The sequence below is a fragment of the Canis lupus genome, chromosome 37 (genome assembly GCF_003254725.2).
Source record: "Canis lupus dingo isolate Sandy chromosome 37, ASM325472v2, whole genome shotgun sequence".
Classification (NCBI taxonomy): Eukaryota; Metazoa; Chordata; class Mammalia; order Carnivora; family Canidae; genus Canis; species Canis lupus.
The window spans coordinates 29,277,740-29,294,343 of NC_064279.1; the positions used below are offsets into that span (position 1 = coordinate 29,277,740).

At 39.0% G+C, this 16,604-nt stretch overlaps 1 protein-coding gene across 2 annotated transcripts in view; it reads left to right on the forward strand.

Annotated features, from left to right (window-relative positions):
• Positions 1 to 16,604, forward strand: part of ACSL3 (acyl-CoA synthetase long chain family member 3) — a 65,620-nt gene that overhangs the window by 10,915 nt on the left and 38,101 nt on the right. The window contains exon 2 of one of the 2 annotated variants that reach the window (XM_049106457.1): positions 7,452 to 7,510. The gene's annotated coding sequence lies outside the window, so the exon portion shown is untranslated. Of the gene's footprint in view, positions 1 to 7,451; positions 7,511 to 9,103; positions 9,125 to 16,604 lie in introns of those variants that run through there. The other variant, XM_049106458.1, reaches the window with a different exon arrangement.

The following is a 16,604-nucleotide window of genomic DNA, read 5'->3' on the forward strand; positions in this document are numbered from 1 at the left end:
ATTAGTCTTAACATTTCCCTGTGTCCTATTGGTTTTACCTTGAAGTCTCTACAGTTGGTCCTGCTTCTTCTGTAAGTAGTGCCCTAACCTCTAGATCTCTTCCTTGTTCATTTGAGTTATTTTAATAACTACATGCCTGGAATCCTTTCTGGTTTCTTTTCTGGGATAACCCAAGTAAACGTTATGAAAAAACAAATTTGGTCAACTGCTTTGCTTAAAAAGCAATCTCATTCTGTCTGCTACATGTTTCTATTTTTCATTTTCACTTCTAACTTCCCTCCTATTTTCCTGTGCTGTATCTGTCAGGCTCCTTGAGATTCCTCATTCTTGGCTTGTTCTTGCCTCTGCCTTAGATGGGAGTGGAGGGAGGAGTCAGCACTGAGGGGTTGATTCAGCTCTGTGGCACCAGGCAGGACCTTCCATAGAGGCTTCAACTGAATCTCCAAGGACCAATTTGCGTTGGTAGTCTTTGTAGCTTCTTTTAATTCTCCCAGATTCTTCTAATTCAAGCCCAGGTCTAAGTTCGGGAGAGGATATTATTGGATCATCATGTCCATATTTTTGGTACAGGCCTCCTACGTCATAGGCTGCTGGATCCCTGTGGGTGTCACGTTTGCCGAAGTCTCTGGGGGTAGAGGTGGGAGGGAAGCGGCATCACATAGACAGGAGCAGTGCTTCTCTCCCCAGATGTTGCAGGCCAGGCGATGTGGGCTGTGCAGGCTACCATGATCATGCTGGAGGTTGTTTTATAATCAGAAAAAGACTTAGGAACAAATCCTCTTTGGGACATGGGAGCTGTGGAAGAGAGGTTATTACCACGCTGAATGTTGGCTTCACTGATGTGCTCCTTGTCCTTCTTGGACTTCAATCCACTTTGGCTTAGCTGAGTTTTCTTTAATGCTGCTTAATGTATTGAATAATCTTTTGACCACTGATCTGAAGTGCTCCTGTTGTCAAATATAAAAATCTCGTGACTGTTTTCTGGTTTTAAAATTCTGTACCACAACAGTTAGAGATCAGTTAGAGATCAAAAACAGTGTTAGTTTTGATCTCTAATAGGGCAAGTATGTACTAAGTATTCTTGTTCTCAAGTTTCATTAGCAAATCTTAAAAAAATATTTTCCTCTAGATAAACTTCGGAATTAGTATCAAGTAATCACAAGAAGGTGAGTACAGTACAGTTAAATGTTTTGAGAGACTACATTCACATTTCTAAATCAAGTTTTTAATTTTAGTTCTAGTACAGTTAACATAGCTTTTATTATAGTATATAATATATACTAATATATTGTTATAATTGTATATTTTATTAGTTATTGCAGTTAAAAAACAAAATTTTACCAGTAAATTTGAAGACCTAATTGGTCTTATTAAACTATTCATGACTGAGGCAGCATCCCATTTAGTGAGTAGGGGGAGCGGGGATGGGGGGGGTGTAGAAAATGGAAGAGGGTGGGTGAGAAAGTTCTTAACAAAAGAAAAGGATTGTTTCAAGATCTTGGGATGGGAACGGCAGGGGTTCTTAATATGGAAATTAAACTCATCTTCTTTTGGGGCTGTGTGGACAAAGCCCATGTGACCTGTTACCTCACTGATGCTGATCAGAAAATTCCTGACTGACCCATTGAGGCTACATTTCTTGGAGAGGTAGAAACTGTAAGATTAGGTATTAAGTCCTTAAATGGTGGTTTGGCTTCAGTGATACTGTTTGGGCCTGTGTTTTTCTTTTTAACCTTGTGACATTTTTAATATCTTACTGTGCCTAGTTTATAAACAAAGCTTTGTCATAGGTATGCATGAATAGGAGAAAACGGTGTGGACGGGGATCAGTACTATCTATGGTATTAGGCCCACTGGGGATAAGGGTGGGGGGACTGCTTGTATCTAAGATATTATTTCAACATATAATCAATATAAAATTTTTTTTTTTTTACTTTTTTTTCAATATAAAATTTTTAATGATATGTTTTATACTTTTTTCCATACTAAGTCTTTGTAATTCTATGTATATTTTACATTTAGAGCACAATTTGGACAAGCCATACTTAACTACATATGGCTAGAGCCTTCTTAACAATGTACAGTGATGGTGGTTACAACTGGCCTCCTTGCCTTTAATACTGAAAGTACCTTTAAGTATGATATTTGGTGTTGGTTTCGGATATATTTTATTAAGTTAAAGAAGTTTTCTTTTGTTTCTGAGTAAGGCATTCCTTTTAAAGTTAATAATTGACATTTATTTTCCTTACTTCTTTTTAAACATATACTGACATGATCACACCTTTCCCTCCCACTTAAACTGCCAATATAGAGAATGGCAATAGAATCCTGTAGTATAATACGAAAATACGTTTGGTCTTGGTCCCCACTACAGACATATAGCTCCTGAGACCCTTGGAAGTTCTTGAACCATGAGTCTTTTGTTATTTGTAAACGCTTCTGCCTGAGTTGATGCTAATGAAGCAGTTTAGGGTGGGGGTCTCAAGATAGCCTCAGGATGGGACTTGTCACTAGAAAGACCCAGCGATTAGAGAGATGAGAGTCGATTAGAGTCTATAGCCTCACCCCTCAACCTCCTATGTGAAGTGCAGGGGGCCAAGAGATAGAAACTCCTGGACAGTGTGAAGCTTCCACAATGGTGAACTGGGCAGGTGCTGGGAAGGTGGAGCCCTGGGAGAGGATTTGGAAGTTCTGTTGTCCTTCATCACTTGCCCTGTGTGTCTCTTCCATCCAGCTATTCCTGAGCTGCGCTGTGTATAAACCGCTAGACAGCAGTAATGTGTGTTCTGAGCTCTGTGAGCCATTCTAGCAAATTATCGAACCTGAGGAGGGGATTGTAGGAATCCTTGATTTGTACCCAACTGGTGACTTGAGACTAGCAAGTGAGTGATGGTCTAAGCCCTTAACCTGTGGACTTGTAAAATCTTGTAAAATAGTACAAAACTGTAGGTCAGTTCTAGTTTTAATAAAATTGCCTTTAAAATTACTATCAAAGGAATATGTGCACCTCGTGAAGGACTTTTTATTTTATTTTTTAAAGATTTTATTTATTCATGAGAGACACAGGCAGAGGGAGAAGCAGGCTCCATGCAGGGAGCCCGATGCGGGACCCCAGGATCACGCCCTGGGCCAAAGATGGCACTAAACCCCTGAGCCACCCCGGCTGCCCGATGGAGGACTTTTTTTTTTTTTTTTTCGATGGAGGACTTTTTAAAGTGATTTCTTAGCAGAGTATGTTTGCAGAATATAAATTCCTGAATCCTTACATCTCTGAAAATTTCTTTATTCTACTTGCAGTGGATCAGGAATTTGGCTAGCAGTAGAATTCTAGTTTAAAATTCATTTCCCTCAAAACTTTGAAGGCATTGTTGATGGCCTTCTAGGGTTACAAAGACATCTGAGGCCAGTGTGATTTCTTACTCCTTTATAGGAAGGGAGACTATCCGTCCTGGTTTGTCTGGAACACTTTCAAATTATATCTTATAGCACATGCTTTTACTCTGTAAAGTATCCTTATTTATTGGTCAATTATACAGTTATTTGTAGGTGACCTGGGTTTTGTTTTTTGGAAGCTTTTGGGATATTCTTAAACCTAGTGCTCTGCGAATTCACAAGGCTGTGTGTCTAGAAGTCAGTTATTCTCCGCCCCGCCTTCACCTGTGCCGTGCTCCGTGGGCCCTTGCCCTCTGAAGACTAGCATCCATCAGCTCAAGGATATTTTATCGTTGAGTTCTTCAATAATTTCCGCCTCTTCATTCTCTTTGTTTTTTCTAGAGCCCCTTTTAGTGGAACTTGGTCTTTGGGTTAATTTGATACATTGCAAAAGGACCTCGACTACCTCAGTCTTGACCTCAAACTTTCTTATTTTTTTTTCCAGCTCATCTCTTTAACTCAGGCCTAAGACCTTGCACAAAACATCTTATGATGGGAACCAAAACTTCCCCTTCAAGCAGTGCCCTGAGCCAGCAAGGCCCTGCCTGGTTGATCCCAAGGCAGTGACCCAGCGACCTTTACTGCCCACCTGCATGTACCCACCCACCTTTGTCCCACATTTTCCTTGCATAAACCTTCAAGTATTTTCAGTACTTTGGAGGCATGAGTCCACTGTGTTCCTGGTGTGGGCTTCTCTGAAATACGTTTCCTTTCTTGTTTCCCCACCGCTTCTCTCTGTCTTTGGTGAGTGGCTGAACCTGGACTGTTGGAACCTTGAGCCCCTTTGCCCCAGTATTCCTATGCCCTGGCTATAACCTTACTCTTAAAAAATCTTTTTGACTTCAGTTTTCTATTTCTTTGATTTTGCTTTCCTTTCTGGGAAAATATTCTCAACTTTTTTGTCCTACTGTATCTGGTTTTTTTTTTTTTTTTTTAAAGATTTTATTTATTTGAGGTGAGGGAAGAGGGAGCATGAGCAGGGGGAGGGGCACAGGGAGAAGCAGGTCTTTCTGTTACTAGTCCTACCCCCTCCCCCCATACCAATAAATCCCCCACATTGGCATGAGATTTGGCAATATGAGAGAGCTGATAGACTATTCTCCTGCATACAAATCTGGATGGCTCTTAAGAGATTTGGGTAATAGCTAAGCCATTTGCACTTAGCATGGCATACAGGGCAGTGCCAGTAAGATCCTGCCTTTGTTTCTTAGAGCTGCTGTAACACCACACATTTGGTGGCTGAGCACAACAAATTTATTATCCTACAGTTCAAAGAGGCCAGAAGTTTGCTGAGCTGAAATAAGGGGTTGGCAGAGCCCCCCCCCCCCCCCCCCCCCCCACCGGGAAGAATCTGTTCTTGCCTCTTCAGTTTCTGTGCCTGCTACATTTGGTGGCCTTGCTCCAGCCTTCCAAGGCCAGTGCTTTACATCTCTTCTCAGTCTTCACATTGCCATCTCTGAGTGTCAGATCTCCTTTCTTCTAAGGACGCTTGTGATGGCATTTAGGGCCCAGCTGATCACCCCAGACTGCTCCCTCATTCCCAGATCCTGCAAAGACCCTTTTCCCAATTAAGGTAACATTCACAGGTTCCAAGGATTAGGGCCCAATACCTCTGGGGTCATCAATCAGCCTGCTTACAGGTACTTCAGAGTTCTCAAATGCTTCTGTGCTTTTGCAGATGCTATTATTACTGCCTGTGGTTTCCTCTCTTATGTCCTTTGCCAACAATCTGTGGATCCACTCAGTTCTTAGCCTTCCCTGACCTTCTTTACCCCTCCTAGACAGAAGACTGCGTTTTCTGTCTGTTTTCTAAATACAGCCTGTCTCCTTATGCAGTAGTTTTTGTCATGTCAGGACTATTTGCCTTGTCTCTGCCACTGGAGTGGAGCTTTTTGAGTATCATGGGCCCATTTCCAGAATAGGAAGCATTGGGTATGGAGCCGAGTAGGCATTCACTAACTAGTTGTTGAGGAGATTCAACATTTATTAAGGGCCAATTAAATACTGGGACCTGTCATCATGTTGGACCATTTAATTAACAAAACAAAATACGGTAAAGTAAGTATACACATGTGCCAAAATTTCTCCAGGGCAAATTTTTTTAGGAGGCATTTGCTAGGTCATAGGAATTTACATTTTCAGCTTCTGCTAGATGGCTGCCAAATTGTTCTCCAAAGTGGCTGCACTTCCCCCAACAAAGCCAAGAGCACTCTTGTTTCCTATATCCTTGCCAATGTTTGATTTTTTTTAATTAAAAAAATTCGATAGGGAGAAATGATGTTTTTATTTGTGTTCTTTGATAGTGAGGCTGTTTCAGTTAATGGGCATTTAGATTTCTTCCCGTGGACATAATGTAGGTTATTTTTTCTACTGAGTTTTCTTTATAGAAATTGAACAAATATTCTGGATATGAATTGTTTATATATGTTGTTGTCACTATTTATGTATGAGGAAACTAGCATCAGAAATAGGTACATTTATGAGTCCCCCCTCCCGGATGGATGGATGAATAAGTGAATGAATCTGTTTGGAGTAATAGCTCCTGAGAAACACTGTGGGTTTGGGGTCCAGGAATATCTCTGGCTGTAAGGCCTGTTTTTTTTTGTTGTTGTTGTTGTTGTTTTTTTTTTTTTTTTTAGTGAATCTGGCTGCTTTACAGGGAATAAGGAACTTAATAATGCGTAGTGATGTGCTAGATTTTGTCAAAGTACTTACCTGTTCCACTCATAGGCTCTGTGAGTTTGGGATGATGTTAAATTATTTTTTTAATGACTATAATGACCGCAAACCTGTCTGCTTCATAAGCGATTGAGAAAGTCATTGAGATAATGGATGAAAGTGTTGTATGCACAGTGAAATACTGTTTATAAATCTTATTAATTATTCTTGACCATTACCATCATGAGAGAATAAACTCAAGTATATGCTTTAACAGTTTGGATGGACCTTTTTTTAAAAATAAACTTTATTATTTAGTGAGTTTCAGGTTGAAAGCAAAATTGAGCGGAAGGTACAGAGTTTTCCCATATACCCTCGACCTCATACATGCCAGCTTCCCCCATTATCAATAATTTCACACCAGAATGGTACATTCATTACAGTCAGTGAACCTACACTGACATGTCATCATTTAAAGTCCTTATTTTACATTAGGACTCACTCTTGGTGTTGTATGTTCTGTGGGTTTTGAGAAATATGCAGTGATGTCTGTCTACCATTAATAGTATCCGGAGTGGTTTTACCTTCCAGAAAATCCTCTGTGCTTTACCTGTTTATCCCACCTTCCTCCTTCACCCTTGGCAACCTTTTACTGTCTCAGTAGCTTTTCCTTTCCCGGAGTGTCGTAGAGTCAGAATCGTACAGTCTATGTTGGCCTTTTCAGGTTGACTTCATTCCCTTAGTGATGTGCATTTGAGTTTCTTCCATGTCTTTTCGAGGCTTGATAGCTTGTTTCTTTTTAGTGCTGAATAATATTCCCTTGTCTGGATGCACCACAGTTTATCCTTTCACCTACTGAAGGACAGCTTGGTTCCTTCCAAGTTTTGGCGGTTAAGAATAAAGCTGTTGTAAATATTTGTATGTAGTTTTTTTTTTTTTTTTTCCCATTAGTCGTAAGCTTTCTACTCATTTGAGTAAGTACCAAGGAGGCTCATTTGCTGAATCATCTTGTAAAGAATATGTTTAGTTTTCTAAGAAACTGCCAAACTTCCATGCATTTTGCATTCCCACCAGCAATGAATAGTTCCTCTTGTGCTGTATTCTTGCTAGCATTTGGTGATGCGGTATTTTGGATTTTGGGCATTCTAATAGGTGTGTAGTGATATGTAATACACTTTTTTGGTGAAATATTACATGATAAAATGTCATTTGCTAGTGTGATAGATGGTGTTTTCAGCAAAAGCGGGTATTTTCCTAGGAGTTTTTGGAAGTAAAAGTGTTTCCAGAAAAAGGCTGATATTTGGTTCTGACTAACTAGACTACAAGTAGTAATATTTGTCTTTTTATGATTGTTTTGACAGGTATTGAAACAAAAGGAGCATATCTTGAAGGCACTAGTACCTCCTACCATTGTCAACTGGTAAAATGTTTATTTATTTATTTTTTAACAACAAAAGACTTCTGTTAAGCATAAAATGTATTAAGTTAAAATTAAGTGTGTCTAAATTGTCAAGAGATTTTAAAAAATTCTTTCCATTTTGTGATTGTAGAATTATGAAAGTTAGGAGAAGGTAGCTTTCCTAGTAATTTTAATTCAGTACAAACCCATTGGAACAGTATCACTGATCTTCCTTTACTCAAATTGAATTTCATATCTATGTGAGAGTTTGAACTCAGTAACATCTCTATTTTATGGAGTTTAGCGCTAATACTACTACCATTTCATTATGTGCTGGTCATTTTAAATTTGTGTTAGTGTTATTTTAAATTCCTAACTGGACATTTTAACAGAAGTTGTAGGTTCTAGGCCAGGAAAACAGCAGTGGGCTTTTTTGTTAACTTGCAGCAAGTTCTGCATGTTACTCATAGTTGTTGTGGGGTGGAGTGTGGGAGTGTGGTAAGATTCATTCTTCCCTTACTGTGGCTTCTGGGGTGAATTAGTTTCTTGAAATTTTGGGGCAAGAACTTGAGGATCAAGTGAATTGAAACTTTGTAGCATCTGAGAAGTATAAGTAAAATTGGATAGAACTGTTATAAGGAATAGTCCATGTTGGTAAAATGCTTTGGGAATATAAAAGCAGTAAACATTTTTGTCAGTTAGAATCATGAATGTTGACATTTATGTTCTGTTTTAGAAGATGATATTTCAAAATCTTTGCACCCCCCCACAAAAGTCTTTGCCCACATCAAATTTATTATTCTTTGTTTTCTATGGATTTTAAAAAGAATGCAAATACATATTATATTTATTGTTAAAAACTAAACAGTATAGAATTCATAAGTAAAAGGGTAACTTCATTGTTTCCATGATTCTACTGGGAGGGAACTATACCTTCCCAGTTTGGAATGTGTCCTTTTGACCTTTTTTTTAATGTGCATTTCCAAGATGACCATCTCGTAATGAAGCAGGTGTGATGGGAAGAGGAATATTCTTTGCCCCTTGATGTGCTTTCACTTTGTTTTAGATATTTCTTTGCCTACATTTTCTTGAGTCATGTACTTGGCCACATGAGGAGTGCTTTGAAATTACTAAGTAAATACATTAGAACACAGTACTTTCTCTATAAATTTCTTTTGGTGGGTAGTGGGATTTGGAAACTCCAAACATTGAATTTCTAGCTAAGAATTTAGATTTATAAATAAAAATTGAAATTGCAAAGATAATTTACTATGTAGGCTAGCTTAGTTGGTAGAGCATGCGACTCTCAATCTCTGGGTTGTGAGTTCAGAGCCCACATTGGGCATGGAGCCTACTTAAAACAACTAATTTACTATGTATTAAATAATGGGTATTAAATAGTAAGGTGTTTATATACATGACTGCAGCTAGTATTGCCTTTGTAGAGGCTTGGCTGGTTTGGGGTAGACAGGGAAGTGATTTTGGAGTTTTAGTACATCTACTTAGGGGGTAGGGAAGTGGTGCATGGGAAACAAGGGCTATGGCAAAGTGACTAAAGTAACTTTGTCTTTCATCATTTTGCTTAGACTGGATCAGGTACCCAAAAAGGAAGAGGACATTTGTCACTGTATACAGGTGCAGTATATTGTGAAGTAAAGGGAATCTCAGACCGTTTGAGGAACCCAGGGTCTTGTTTTCTAAATTATAAGAACCCTGCCATGTCACATGTAGGATCTGTGCATCTTCACAAGGCCTATGACTTCAGAAATGATGGAAGAATTGAACTGATTTGCATGTGGACAAGTCCTTTGTGTGATAAAGTGTTGTGAACACCGTAAAAAATATGGAGAAGCAGATTTTGATTAGTTTTATATTAATGCTGATGGTGTTAGTAGTCCATCGAGAAGGAGCGTGTAGTATTTAAAGGAGAACATTAACAGAATTGTACATGAAAAAATGTAGATCCAGTACCATAGGTATTGTCTGGTGTCTTAACTCTTAGAGATGCACAGCTGTCTGTTATTCTTATGTTTTTCTTGGTGTTCAGTTATATTGATTTTAAAAAGGATGTTCTGTCTGATTCTGATGATTTATATATTTAAATGTTTCCTAGAGTGGACAAGTTCTGATGGCCCTCGGGACTTCATCAGTTATCTTGATGATCCAGTGTTCCATATTCAGATGGTAGCAGAAAGGGTTATCTGTGCATATAGCCATGCAGTGAAGAGATTATTCAGAGTATTGCCATTTGTATGTGAACGTGATCTAGAGTTGAAGTTTGGAAGGGATGGGGACAGCAGCAGGTTTGCTGTTTTTTGGAATAACAGGAAAAGATTTCCTAGAGTTCAGCCAAATATTTCTCATAGCTGTTGAAGATAGATTCCTTTTTCTTGTGCCTTCTATTTTTAAGACACAGTCTAGGTTTTAAGCACTTAATGGAAAAGCAGCAGAGGCCAGAAAGCTAGGCATGCTGGAGAATGGAAGAGAGGGAAGATCATATCTTCATAGCTTTATTTTTGAAACCTCTTGTTTCAGAAAAGCTTTATTAGTGGTAAAATAGTTTATTGGAAAGAGAAAATTTATGTAAGGAATTAAAAAAAATAGAATATGATTATATGGATAAAGTGAAATATAGTAAAAGACTTAAGTTTTGACTAAAGGAAGTATTGCATATTTAAACCTTATTCTTAACTATTTAATGTTTAATCAAATAATTAAGTTGATATACTGTTGGTTGTGATGCAGGTTATTTATCTTGTAGTTACATACTTCTACAACATACTTACAAGTTCTTACTATATATTATATTCTGCTTTTCTTAAGGTTTTTTTTTTTTTTTTTTTTTTTTTCCTTGAGAGAGAGAGATAGAGATAGGAGAGGGACAAGGGTGAGAGACAGAATCTTTTTTTTTTTTCCCCCCACCCGAGAGACAGAATCTTAAGCAGGCTTCATGCCCAGCGCAGAGTCTGACCTGGGGCTTGATCTCACAACTCCTGAGATTATGACCTGAGCTGAAATCAAGGGGTGGAAGCTTAACCAGCTGAGCCACCCGGGTGCCCCTTAAGTTTGTTTTTAACTGATATGCAAGATACAGATAAAGGGCTTTTGGGGTGAGGAGGGATATTGAGGAAAAGATAAGGAAATATCTCAGAAATCTTACTAAATGAACAGTTTACAAATTCTTTTTTTTTTTTTTTTAAGATTTTATTTATTTATTCATGACAGACACAGAGAGAGAGAGAGGCAGAGACACAGGCAGAGACACAGGCAGAGGGAGAAACAGGCTCCCTGCAGGGTCTCCAGGATCACGCCCTGGGCTGAAGGTGGCGCCAAACCGCTCGGCCATTGGGGTTACCCACAATTTACAAATTCTTAAAATTGAAAGGTATAGATTTAGATTGGATAGATTTAGATGGTGTAAACTAAAATTATCATAAAAATCTTAATTTTGACACATTAATCTCTTTACATTCTCAAAGGCTAAATTTACCTGAATTCTCTCTTCTCAAACATGTTTTATTTTGCTCATTTTAATCACGTTACTTTTGCTGTCGTGTTTCATATGTTTGCAACTATTTAGCTTCTGGCCTTTGAATTTTCTTTAATTTTATTTTCTATTTTTACTGTAGGGAAGAAAATAGTTAAGTTCAAAAGTGAAATTGTTAGTTGAACCAACATCTGATCCACTCTTAGGTTTAGGTTCATGTAATACTAAATAAAGTACTTACCTGGATTGAGTTGAAATTACTAAGACGCTCAAGTATCAGCCAGCCAGGCTGATGTCCTTATGTAATTAAACAGTTCCTGGTTTCCTGAAGTATTTATATAGGTGGCTCTCATTAAGCATTTTGGAGATAATTGGAATAAGTAAAGAATTAGTACTGCAGGGGTAAATAGTCCTGTTCAGTATTATTATAATACAATCAGGGCATTTAATTCTTGGCTGGTTAGTACACACTGAATTTGTCAAAACCGTGCTATGAAGTAGGGCTCCTAGGTTTGGTTTCCCTGCCCTGCCGTTTGGATAATATGATGACTAAACATGCCATTCCCGCCATTTCCCTCCAATGGATTAACCTTAAACAAAATTCTAGGATAAGACTGCACTTCTTTATAGAGAATTTCATGTCACTTCTTTTGGATATGATAAGACGAGGGGAGTTATGTGACTTGGAAGGTGAGTAGAAAGGAGCATAGGAATAGGTTTTCCCTTAGATGAGGAAGTTGACGCAAAATGATTCAGAACCCTGAGCCTGTGTATGTGTGTGTGAGTTGTCTGAGGGGGAGTGTTTGGGGATCTACCACACGATAGGGTTGATGAATGGACAACAGAGCCACCTCTGGGGACTCCCCCTGTGTGTCACTGGGTCTTGGCATGCGGTTATGAATGATAGACACAAGACTGTAAAAACCCTGAGAGGGAATTTTGTTGAGGTTCATCTTTAGTGGTATGGAGGCCAGGTGAAATTGAGTTGGTTACACAGAGTGGGTCCCAAATTACATTCCATGTGTATTCTTTACCTTTGGGATTGGAGTGGGGTCCACAGAGTGGGATCCAAAAGTTCCATGTCATAAAATCCAAGGATATTTAAACTTTAGCATGGAGTACAAGCCATGAGAAAAAAAAAATCTTCATATATGTATTTTCTTAAAAATAAATTTGTCATCATCTAACGGAAGCTCCTGGAGAGGAGAAATCACCTAAATTGGCTGGTGAACTAGAGATGCTTATACGAGATGTGTTAAGTATCCTTATTCTCTTTACTTATTTTATAAGGAATTTTATGGATGGAGCTCTGATTTTAGCTGCTTCTAACATTTAGAATCTTAAATGTGTGAAACCTGAAATGATAGTAATCCACAGCGGAGGCTGGAGTGCTTCTGGTGAGGCAAACATACCAGCCCTTCACAGGTGCTAGCTGCTGAATCCTAGTGGTCTTTGCATTTTACAGGTGAGGACACTGAGGCTTTGGAAAGTAAGTGACATTTTATTAAGTAGTATTGCTAAGTGTCAGACTCCCTCTTTTTGGTTCCAGGGCTTGGGCTCTCAGTAAGCATGCAGGTGACTTCAGCATCTTCAGTATCAGTGGGGGTATAAATAGGAAATAGTTATGGTGAAAGTAAAATATTGGTTTACATAGTTTGGCATTAATGAATTTCAAGTGCTACGAAAACATGCATTGTATTTTGTGGTTTATGTAGGGTGTTTCCACCTACTTTCTTCATTCATAAAGGGACTTTTGTGAGGTATTAATTATTATCACTCCAGTTCTACAGTGAACCTGAAGCTCTGGAATGTTACAGGACTTGTCCCCTTTTACACAATGAATAAACGCGAAGGCCAGCATCAGACTGAGAGCTTATTGCCATAGTTCTAAAAGGAGCAAGTCTATTGAACATTTTTTATATGCAGTCAAACCAGTGTTGCAAGTTAATAGTACCCTCAGTAGATGATGTAAAGTATGTAAATAAAACCAAGTACCCATCTGCTTTGAAACTTTGCATAAACAGTACTTTGTACCCAAACCAACTAGACTGATAACTAGCATTTATGATGCCTTTGCATTTTTCCAGAATCCTTTATTATTTGCTGCATTCCATTTTATCCTCACTTTAAATTTTGTGCATGAGATAAATGAGGACAGATGGGAAAATAAGATACAGAAAAGTTGTTTCATAAACAAAAGACCAAAATTAAGTAGTGGTAGAATCCAGGCTACAATTTGTGGGCTTATTCCATGAGAGGGTGAATTGTAGGGAGAGCAGCTTACTCAGGTTTGTCTAAAACTTTCCTGCTATTAGAATTGAAAGTCCTGAGTCTGGGGAAACCCCAGAGCGAGGCACCCCAGAGTGGTTGGTCGTCCTAATGAATTGTCCTACTTTGTGGCAGACTGGGGATGGGACTAGGGTTGCCATATGAAACGTAAGCGCTCTGTTAAATCTGAATTTTGGGTAAAAATTGAATAATTTTTTTACTTCATGTTCCAGACATTGCATGGGACATATGTATACTAAAATTTGTTCATTGTTATTCTGAAATTTAAATTTAACTGGGTACCTTCTGTTTTTTATCAAGCCTGGCTGCACCAAAGTAAGAGTGAAGGGAAATTCTCATGATAGAAAGATCACGTAGCTGCTTTTTTGTGTAGACTTTAGGCTTTATACATTTATCTGCTTAATCTAGCAGTACTTGACTCTTACTGTTTGAGTTATGTAGATTGAGACACAAGAGGTGAGGATGAATATATGAAGCCATATTTTGCTCAGTGCATTAAAACTGGTATGTGTGTGTGTGCGTGTGTGTGTGTGTGTGTGTGTGTATGTGTTGGTTGGTTTGAAGCAAATTTACTTGGCAGGAAATTTAACCCAGACAGAGGCGAGCCATTTCTATGTTTGTTGGATCAGTCTGTTAAGCACTGGCATATACTCACAGGCCGTCCATATTGTCTTTTGATGATATTTTAAGTATTTTTTGCTGTGAAGATTGTGTATTCACGTGATTGAAAATGCAAAGGAGGGCAGCCCCGGTGGCTCAGCGGTTTAGCGCCGCCTGCAGCCTGGGGTGTGATCCTGGAGACCCGGGATCGAGTCCCGTGTCGGGCTTCCTGCATAGAGCCTGCTTCTCTCTCTGCCTGTGTCTCTGCCTCTCTCTTGCTCTCTCTGAATGAATAAGTAAATAAATCTTTAAAAAAAAAAAGAAAGAAAATGAAAAGGAAGTAGATTTCCCTTATTCCCTTCTTGTACCTGTTCATTTGACTGCTATGAAGACAGTCTGATCTGGTTAGAAAGTGTTAGAATTTTGGAAGAGGACCTTAGAAATCTTCCTGAGTGTGTGTGTGTGTGTGTGTGTGTGTGTGTTTAAAGATTTTATTTATTCATGAGAGACACAGAGAGAGAGACACAGACATGGGCAGAGGGAGAAGCAGGCTCCCTGTGGGGGAGCCCAATGCGGGACTCGATCCCAGGACCCAGGATCACGCCCTGAGCCAAAGGCAAATGCTCAAACTGCTGAGCCACCCAGGCGCCCTGCCTCTTGAGTGTTTTTTGCTTGTCTTTTTAAGAAGCATAAGAACTCTTGCTCTACTTCCCAGCCCCAGGCCCCTCTCCCATCAAGGAAGAGTGCCTTGTATAGAAGATAATGGATAGAAAGGGATTCTTTGGTCATTTACTTTTTCAGTGTTTGATACTTGTCCGTACTCCAAAATTGATTTGGGAGCCCTTGGCATCAGTATAGTTTAGCTCCCCCTTTTAATATTTTATTTATTTATTTGATGGATAGCACAAGCAGAGGGAGTGGGAGAGAGAGGAAGAAGCAGGCTCCCCGATGAGCAGGGAACCGAATGCGAGGTGAGTCTTGATCCCAGGACCCCTAGATCAAGACTGGAGCTGAAGGCAGATGCCCAACCAACTGGGCCACCCAGGCACTTCAGTTTAATCTTAAAATAGATTTACTTGAATTCCATCAACATTAATGAGGAGAAAATACAATTTATGGATTTAGACAGGATCTCATAGTATCTATTGGCAAAGCTGAGACTAGTGTAAGTGTATATTTGCACATGTTTATGCGTGTTTAAAACCTTTTCTGAAGGAGAGAGGGAAACAAGCCATAAGTGGCTCTTAAAAATAAAGAACAAACTGAGGGATGGAGGGAGATGGGCAGGGATGGGCCAGATGGGTGCTGGGCATTCAGGAGGGCACTTGTGATGGCACTGGGTGTTGTACGTAAGTGCTGAATCACTGAATTCACCTCCTGAGACCAGTACTACATTGTACTTTAACTCACGACAACAATTTAGGAAACCCCCTCCCACCATCACCAAAACCCCTTGTTCTGTATCAAGCTAAGAAACATATAAATTACCTTTCTTAGTTTTCTGTTTGATTTTCTTCAAGACTCCACCCTTTTGGTCAGCCCCGGTGGCTCTTGGTTTAGCGCCGCCCTTAGCCCAGGGCGTGATCCTGGAGACCAGGGATTGAGCCCCACGTCGGGCTCCCTGCATGGAGCATGCTTCTCCCTCTGCCTGTGTCTCTGCTTTTCTCTCTCTGTCTCTCTCATGAACAAATAAATAAGATTAAAAAAAAAAAAAAGACTCAACCCTTTTTTGGAAAGAACATCTGGTTTGGACACTAGAGAAGGAAAGCAGGATGAAAGAAATTTAAAAAAATGTGTCTTGATCGGCATTAGGGAAGTCAGGGGAGTGTATTTGTGGTTCAAAGAGAATATTCGAGCCCTACTGTTATTTCAACTATTATAATAAAAGGATTGAAAAAGTTTAAAAATTACAGTGAATAACTGAAAGTTATGTAAAGTGAGTTGGCACTGTTCAGCTGCTTTTCAATTTTTAATGTAAATATGATTCTGGCAAAGACTTGCTGAGCTTCCCTCTTCCCTCCCTCCCTCCTTCCTTCCTTCCCTCCCTCTTTCTCCCCTTCCCCCCCTTCCTTCCTTCTCTTTCCTTCCTCCCTCCCAGTACGTCTTCAGGGCCAAAATTTCATTTCCTGTGGTTAGAATAAACACAAGCTCAGTCAGTTTTCTTAAAAAGAAAAGGGCATAACTATTATTTCCTCATAAAATTTCTTAGTTGTGAATTTGGAAGTTAATCTAATTCAGATGATAATAATGACTCAAGCCTCTGATAATGCTTTTAGTAGACTTTCCAGTATAGAATTTTATAACCATTTTATTTGTTGTATTAGGGAAGTACTTGTATGGGTAAGTGGCATTGATTTTCAGCCATACAATCTAATAAATTCGTAGAGCTGTAACAACTGTGGGGTCAGAGTTGAAATTTTCAGAGTTGCTAAGCACTGTGTTAATATTTGGAGTTTTAGGAAGGAGAAGTTCTTTGTGTTTCCGTCAGTAAAGAGTGAGAACCACCATATTGTGTAGTGCTGAGGCAACTAAAAAGCTTTATGTTGATATTTGTAAGAAGTAGGAAAAACTCTGATGGTGGAATCTGCCTTTAAAAAATTTTTAGTTTAATTTTTTTATTTTTTGGCAGGAAATTTAGTGAATGTTTTAAAACCATTCTCCTGAGCCAGCTATGTATTCATATAATTTCTATTATGGTTTTACTCGTGGGGAGCGGAGAAGTGAGCATCTTCATCAGAG